The 8,087-nt window shown below is 44.2% G+C and overlaps 1 non-coding gene across 1 annotated transcript; it reads right to left on the bottom strand.

Annotated features, from left to right (window-relative positions):
• Positions 1–6,982: 6,982 nt before the first annotated feature.
• LOC115064468 lies at positions 6,983–7,114 on the bottom strand. Its single transcript, XR_003844318.1, has one exon. It is a non-coding gene; the product is annotated as a small nucleolar RNA SNORA17 (small nucleolar RNA).
• Between the last annotated feature and the right edge of the window lie 973 nt (positions 7,115–8,087).

Consider the following 8,087-nt stretch of genomic DNA (forward strand, 5'->3'; position numbering starts at 1 on the left):
GCATGCATGTGGGCGCATGTGCCTGTATGCACATTTCACAGTGTGCATGGAGCTGGGGACAATTTGCAGAAGTTGGTTCTCTTCCTCTCCTGTGTGGCTCCTGTGTGATGACCTGTGAACTCAAGTCATCGGGCTTGAGGACAAACACCAACTCAGAGGTCCTACCAGACCATCACTGCTGTTAGGTTCTGCTTTCTGTATAAACCTCAAGCTAGTGTTATCTTTCAACACCACTCAAAGGTTATATATAAGAATCATACTAATATTTGAATGTAAGCAACAGAAAGTAAAGTGAATTTCCCATCCAAAGTTGAAATTTTCTCTTTCATTTTTCTTATTTTACATTATTTTAGAAATTTGGGCCTTCACAATATTATTTTATATTTGTGGGGTAATTTTATATCTAGCACCCATTTCCAATCATATCTTATTATCTGAGATGGTCTTTCATTATGTAGTCATTTTTCAACTTAAGTTTTTAGCATATGAGCAGAAGCAGATAGTGATAAAACAAAGCAAAGCAGATCACCAGCCTGGTATCTCATTTAAAGTCAATCAACATTTATGGAGAAGCTTTCTGGGCCAAGCATTTTGAAGGTTACCGGAAGAAACAAACGTAAACAAGACACAGCTCTTACCTCTGGAAGCACATCCCTTGGGACACGAACGCCTTTCCGTTACGTAAGCAGCACCCAGAAATACCAGGCTGGAGAGAAAGTTCATTCTGATGTGTGTCCTGGGCAGATGGAAAAGGGGTTGGTTCTTTGTGCCAGAGTCTGGCAGGCTTAGAGAAAGTGGTGGCACAGGACATGCCTTCTTAGACGCACTCAAGCAACAAAAATACTGTGAGGAACAGGGGACAATCAGGACTTTCGGGGTAACTCGAGTATTGACATCTTATTAGGGAGGAAACTGAGACAGGAAAGCCTGCCTGTCGGCTGGTCACCTAGATCATATGGGACCTTGCAAACGCTTCGAGGGTTTTCCTTAAAATAATAAACACTACGGCACATAAAAACAGGATGACAAATCAGAGAAGCCCAAATCAAAGCTACAGAAGTTCTCCCCTTGGGCAGTGGCCCGACTTAGGCTTTTAGGATAAGGACGGTAGGTGGATATGAAAAGCCAGGCCTTGTTTAAAGTCAATCGTCACTTAATGGAGAAGCCTTGCTAGCTAGAATGACTGTTATCAAAACTTGAAGAAGAACAAAAGCTGGTAAGGATGATGGGGAAAGGGAACTTTTTTTACATGCGGTCGGTGGGAGCATAAATCAGTGCATCTGCTATAGAAGACAGGATGGCGTTCCATCGGAAAACTAAAATGATCTGGCTAACCTCTTCTTGGTATATAGCCAGGAGATAACTTGAACGAGATAACCGCATGCTTACATTTGAGATGCTATTCAAAGTAACAGAGATATAGACTCTACATGGTACCCATAGACGGATGAGTGGGTACACACACACGCACATGTACACACATACGCACATGTACACACACACAATGGGATATTCAGCCACAAAGCAGTATGGGATTTCTCATTTTCAGGAAAGTAGATTGAACTAAAGGGCATCGTGGTGGTGAGCAGAGTAAGACAAAATACAGAAAGGCAAATATTACATGTCCCTTCCTATGTGAACATTTTAAAATAAGTTAACCTCAAATTTAAAGAAGGATTCTTGATAAATTAGGGTGCCAGCATGGAGGTTGAATAGAAAGACAAATAGACATTGTGAGTATATAGAAATATCATAGTTAACACAACTAATTGTACAATTGATATGTATTATATGAATAAAATAGGAAGGCTATGGTCAGATCTGTCATTTGGGAAGGCATTGCAACAACAGGGTGAAGAACAAGGTAGATGAATTAGATTAGACTGGGAGACTATAAAAGAAGCCAGATAAAGCTAATTGTTCTTAACTTTTTGAAAATCATAATGCTCCTACACATACAGTCTTTGTATGTAGCACTAGGCGGCCATAGGTCTCTCGAGGTCACCTCTGGCTTCATGAGAGTGTGGATGTCAGAGCCTCTTCAACAGGCAATGGGAATGTGAGTAATGCATTAGCAGTGGGGACAGAATATTTATCCAGCAGAGGAAGTCTGAGGGGTTCAAAGAAAAGTGTGGGCTGTGGAGACAGTCTGGCCAATAACTTCGCATGCTTGACAACTGGAGCTCAACTCCTAGAATCCACATTTTAAAGGGCCAGATGTGGTGGTGAGTATCTGTAATCCCAGCACCACGGAGCCAGATGTGGTGGCACCAATTTAATATCTTTCTGCTATTGTCCCCCCACCCCTGCTACATACATCAAATCATTGTTTGTCTGTCTATACTGTTCACTTATCTCAACGTGGAGATTTCTTAATTGGATAATTTCTAATATTTTTTTGAGATTTATTTATTCATATTACGTATATGAGTACACTATTGCTCTTTTCAGACACAATAAAGAGAACATTAAATTCCGTTATAGATGGTTGTGAGCCACCATGTGGTTGCAGGGAATTGAACTTAGGACCTCTAGAAGAGCAATCAGTGCTCTTAACCGCTGAGCCATCTCTCCAGCCATCTAATAATTTTTCTAAGAGTGATATTTAATTACATTAGTACCTAGAAATCATAAGAGAAGTTTAATTGTCTAGATTTTGTTTTTCTTTAATTTTGAATAGAGAAAGATAGTAGGAGTTTTTATTATTTTTTTTCTGTTGTCTTCTGAAGGAATTTTTTTTTAATTAAAGAAGTCATAAGGTGGCCATGTTGGCGTCATTTTTCTATCCAGCTCACTCTAAAGAGAGACAATCTGCTAGCAGAAAAGCCTCAGAGCTCATCTAATGACCAGACTGACACATTTTACCGAAAGCTTAGTCTCATCTTGCTCGCCACCTGTGGACTGTGGAACACAGACTCTAGATCACCGCCATCATCAACTCGCCATTCCTGGTTTGGCTCGAGTGTCTCGGCCTCAAAAATCCGGAGCTAATCATATGAAGATGTCACAAAGAGGAATGGCTCCACAGGAAGCAAATGCCTGAAGTTCTATCTTATTTAGAAGTGTTGAATGCTAGTGTTCTGGTCTCCTTTCTTCCATTTGGTCCCCACAATGTTTCTCAGCATTTTCCTCAGAAGAAAGAATGCTACCAAATAAAATAGATATAATGTAATTCATTCTTGCCTTAGTTTGTAAGTTAATAAAGTTTACAGAAGAGCAAGCTGACCTCTTAGCAAACATTTTTAATATTATTTAAAGGGAAGCAATCCCATGTGCAGGGGTAGCGAGCTTTGACCACAGTTCTTATATTTGCTACCAAGAGCTTAACACGCTTACAGCTGTGTACTGCAATTTCTGAGAGAATGGAATAGTCTCTGGATGAAAATGACTGCTGGGCCAGAAATGTTTAGAATTTCAGTTTTAAAGAGAAAACCTACCTCAGTGTTTGTCTCTATTTTGATCTAAATCAACAGTAATTTGTTAAGGCTTTAGAATGCGACTTAATCCCTATCCGGTTTCCAAGAAAGGGTGAACATACAATGAAATGATTAACAAGGCAAGCCGCAATTAAACACTGCGGACTGCTGGGCAGACCCAGCAAATGCTAAGGGTGCAGCAAACAGATCTCACCCTGCCTAGGAAACTCAACACTATTGAAGCAGGGAGGAGCCCCGCTCCCTCAGGAGGTCTATGTGTGGATGGGTTTCCCCCCCAAAGCGTTACCAAGTTGATGATCTATTTTTTTCCTGGGACTTGAGCAAACAGTTGAAAGAGACAGCTCTTCTGGACCCATATCTTGGCTAAAGATCTGCCTGAGGAAAACTGTTCCATCTACTAAAAAGGCCAGGATCTGAAACATTTCGGTCTCTTTCTCAGTTCAAGCTAAGAAGCAGTCCCTTGAAGTGGCAGCTTAGTGTAAGAACATAGGGTCTGGAATAAGACAGCATAGCCCTGTGGGCAACATTGTTACTGACTGTAATGAGTCGCTCAACATTGGTTTTTCCTTATCTGTATCGATAAAAACATCATGGTTTTGGTGTTAGAATAAAATGAGGTAACAGGCAGAGTGTTGAACATACTGCCTAGTACGCTGTACATGCTCAATAAACATTGGCAGTTATTAATATTACCATTGTTTTATTTGTATTATATTTAATATAAATAAATGAACATATTTATTTCATTATATTTATATGACACTTATTTATATGTTATACTATTATATTATTTTTAGATGGGGTTTTGTGTAGCTCAAGCTAGCCTGGAACTTGCTATGCAACTTGTATGTAACTATGTATTCTTGATCCTCCTGCCTCTACCTTCAGAGTGCTCAGTTTATAGCTCTGTGCTGCAATGCCCAGTGCTGCTGCTATTGTTAAAGCAATAAAAATGCAAACATTTTCTCTCTGAGCAACAACTGCCCATCGTGTGTCTAGAATATGCCAAACTGTCCAAGTACTAGAAATAAAAAATAATAAAAATAATAAAAAATAATAAAAGCCTTATTCAGTAGCTGAGATTAGAGCTTTCATCCGTTTCCTAATGATGGCTGGTTCTGTTTTCTGGCTTTCATTTTTTGTTGTGGTTGGGTGCAGGTTTCCCGGCTTGTTTTCAGTTTTGTGTATTGTTGTTGCTTAGGTTTTAAAGTAGAAGTCATCCTCCATGTGTCTTGGTAGTAGCCAACGTCCTCATCCTCCACTGGAGCTGCCTGCCTTAGATTCTATCCCAAGAACCTGGGTACTGGCAGGAAGTGGAGGGGCAGGAACAGCGGCCTCGAGATCCACTCAGCATGAATCCCTCCGTGTACCTTCCTGCTGGGCTGTATGCCTAGTACACATCACACCCTACGTGAGGCCCTTCACGAAATGCTGTCACAAGCATCTTCTCATGTGATGTAACTGACCATTCATGAGGATGTTGGGTTTATGCCCATTTCATGGATGCAGAAAGTACCACACAAGAGAAACTGCAAGATAAGGGGGACAATGCCCGTCTACAAGCTTGCAGTAAGGAAGACAGGTTATATATTATTGTGGTGAAGAGGGGACTTAACACAAAGATCCAGGTAGAGGATCTGAACTCTCATCCTTTGGATTCAGATCCTCTTTACTGACTGGATGGCCTTAGATGAGTTATTCCACCTCTCTAGACTGAGTTCATCATCTGCAAATTGAACTTTAACTCTTCTTTTTAAAAAAATTTGTTATCGGTTCTTTGTGAATTTCACATCATATGTCCCAACCCCACTCATTTTCCCCTCCCCTCATACCCACCCTTCACCCTAGCAACCTCCCTTGCAACAGAGGAAAAAAATCCCATTGTGGAAGCTGTAGTGTGTCACAGTGTGTCCCATAGTACACCTTCTGTCCACACTTCTTTGCTTGCAAATGTTCAATGCAATGAGTCATTGGTCTGGTATGAGGCCTCTTCTGCTACTGTATAGATACTGGAACCTCACTGGGACTCCTCTCAGATACCCTGTTATTGCCCTGTGCCATGGAGATCCTGAAGTTCTGGATCTGTAGGACCAGACCCTTCACACACTCCAGCAGTTGGTCGATGGGATAGATGTTGGGATTGGCTAACTCAAAGTCCTGGGTCTGGGCCTGTGGGGTATCTGAGCTAGTCAGTCCCATGGCTCTCCCACACACATGCCCTCAGAAACCCCCACAACCAGGGCCAGCTCTACCCTGCTGCCCAGGGAAGGTACAGGGCCCACTCTCCCAAGCATTGTAGTCGGTGATGGACATGATCAGTTCTCCCACTCTCATGACCCTGGGTTTAGATCTCCTGCCTGCCAGAGATGGTGAGAGAGGAGGGAGGAGAGGAGATATCTCTCCCTCATCCTCATCTGTGCCACTGCCCAGCAGACAAGAGGCAAGGCCAGCTCTCCTACACTCATGCCCTTAGGGCTGGCTCACCCACAACTTCCACATTCAGAGCCACCTCTACTGTGGTGCAAAGCCTGATCTTCAAAATGCTGCAGCAGGTGAGGGGCAGGGCCAGCTCTCCTGCTCTTAAGACCATTCCTTATCCTCATCTAACTCTCGCACCTGCCACTGTTGGTGAAGGCAAAAGGGAGGGGAGGAGGGGATCCCGCCCTCATCACCATGTAGCAAACAAGAGGTGGGGCTGACTCCTATGGCCAGCTCACTGTGCTGCCCAGGCAAGATTCAGGACCCACCCCACGCGCCCACAAGGTGCTAGCACTCTCACCAGTACTAGAGATGTCTAGGGGGGAGTCATCTCTTCTACTCTCATGCCCCCAGTGCCAGCTCTCCCATGATGCCCTGGTGAGGGGTAGAGCCAGTTCTGTACAGCCCTCAGAAATCAACATGTCCTCCAGCAGCAGCGAGGTCCAGGGATATCTGCCTGGCCTTTGGTGGTAACAGACTCTTGCTGGGCCACAGACCCAGATGTGGTCCCTGGTGGCAGCACAGGCCAGGACCCCATCCACCCACCCATGATCTCAGGTGGGACCGCCGGCTACTCACATCAGGCTGACCCTCACTATCTTCGTGTCTGCAGTTCTGCCTCTCTTCATTGTGCCCACATCCTCCTGTTTCTCTTTCTCTCCCACGTCTCCTCTTAGAGGCACCTGGAGTCTCTGAGTGTCTGGGGTCATCTCAGGAGTGCTATGTCCTTCTTCTGCATTATGGCACAGTGCAGGGGTCATCTCGGGGGTGGTCTGTCTTCCCAGGCCCGGGGAGCGCCCACTGGTGGTCGTCTCAGGTAGCTCCCCATTCAGGCCCTATGGTGTTGGTCTGGTGGTCATCTTGGGCTCACTTCTCATCCAGCTCTCTTAACTGGCCTCCTTCGAGAGTCGCCTGCCTGTGGCTCACTCCCCACTCAGGGTCCTTACCTAGTTGAGATTCTTCTAGTCTCCAGCTTGCTCCCTGTCCTGGGAGCTGTCTGGGCCTGAGCAGCACTGGACCCGTGTGTGTTGGCTTCGTGGTTGTCTCAGGCTCCCTTCTTTTCAGGGAGTGTTAGGCTACGCATCATTCAGAGGCTCACAGGTCAGAACACTGAGGGTAGACATAGCCTCTCTCCTCTCGGCCACCTACTGACGCACATGTGACACAATAGCCACACCTGTAATGCCTCTAGGGACCTGGACATGGATTCTTAAAAGACAACACTTTACAGTGCATCACTCAGCTAGGCAGACCAGCTGACTGCCACATTTTCAAAACTCAAACGCTAGTGTATTTTAATTATGTTTGGTAGATAACTACGGCAATCGACTTGAATCCATAAAATACAGGGGTAGGGTCAGTATTTAAAACATGGCCACTATGGTCCCTTCTCGTAGGTTGTTTTCCTTAGCCTGGATGGATGCTGAGGACGTGATTCTGTCTCTTTCCAGCAGGTTCTGCAGTTCTGCTTTCTTCAGTACCCCTGGCAGCTTTGGGGTCTGAGCATACACACCCCTTCTGAGAAAAAAAAAAAAAAAGCAAAAACAAAAACAAAAACAAAAACAAAAAATTCTCTGAAGCAGAAGCAGGGTAGACTGTGGGCCAGGGAATTGTCTAGGCTTTCTATTAATCTCTGAAGACGAGAGATAATCCCTTCACAAATATGGGGATGGGGGCTTCTCTGTGGATGGCAAATAATAAACAATGAGGGTTTTCTTTTTTTTAATCCTGTTTCTTCTCTCAGCCCTCCTGTCTGCAGTCCTCAGCAATAACTTAGCCCTTGTCTTCCTCTCTGGGGGATGTAAATGGAATGACCTTAATTCTTGCTTTGTTTGCACTCTCTCTTCTAAGATGCTGCAGTGAAGTCCAAGACAAACAGTAGATTAACAGTGGTACCTTTTATATGGCTGATTCGTTTCAAAAAGTATGCCGAAAGGAAACAAAACCCAAAGGGGGAGAAAGCTGTGGAGCGAGAGGAGAAGAGAAGCTTATGCCGGGGCGTTAGAAACAGCCCTTTCCTTCGTGGGCTCACAGATACCAAGCTTCTGGGACAGTGTTTCCTTGTGTGAAGGCTTTGCCAGGCTGGAATTTATGGTATTAAGCAGGTGACTGGAAAGTATTTCTAAACCAATATTATTTCACTGCCTAATTTGGGGCTAAGAAGAGAGTTAT

The sequence above is a fragment of the Mus pahari genome, chromosome 7 (genome assembly GCF_900095145.1).
Source record: "Mus pahari chromosome 7, PAHARI_EIJ_v1.1, whole genome shotgun sequence".
Classification (NCBI taxonomy): Eukaryota; Metazoa; Chordata; class Mammalia; order Rodentia; family Muridae; genus Mus; species Mus pahari.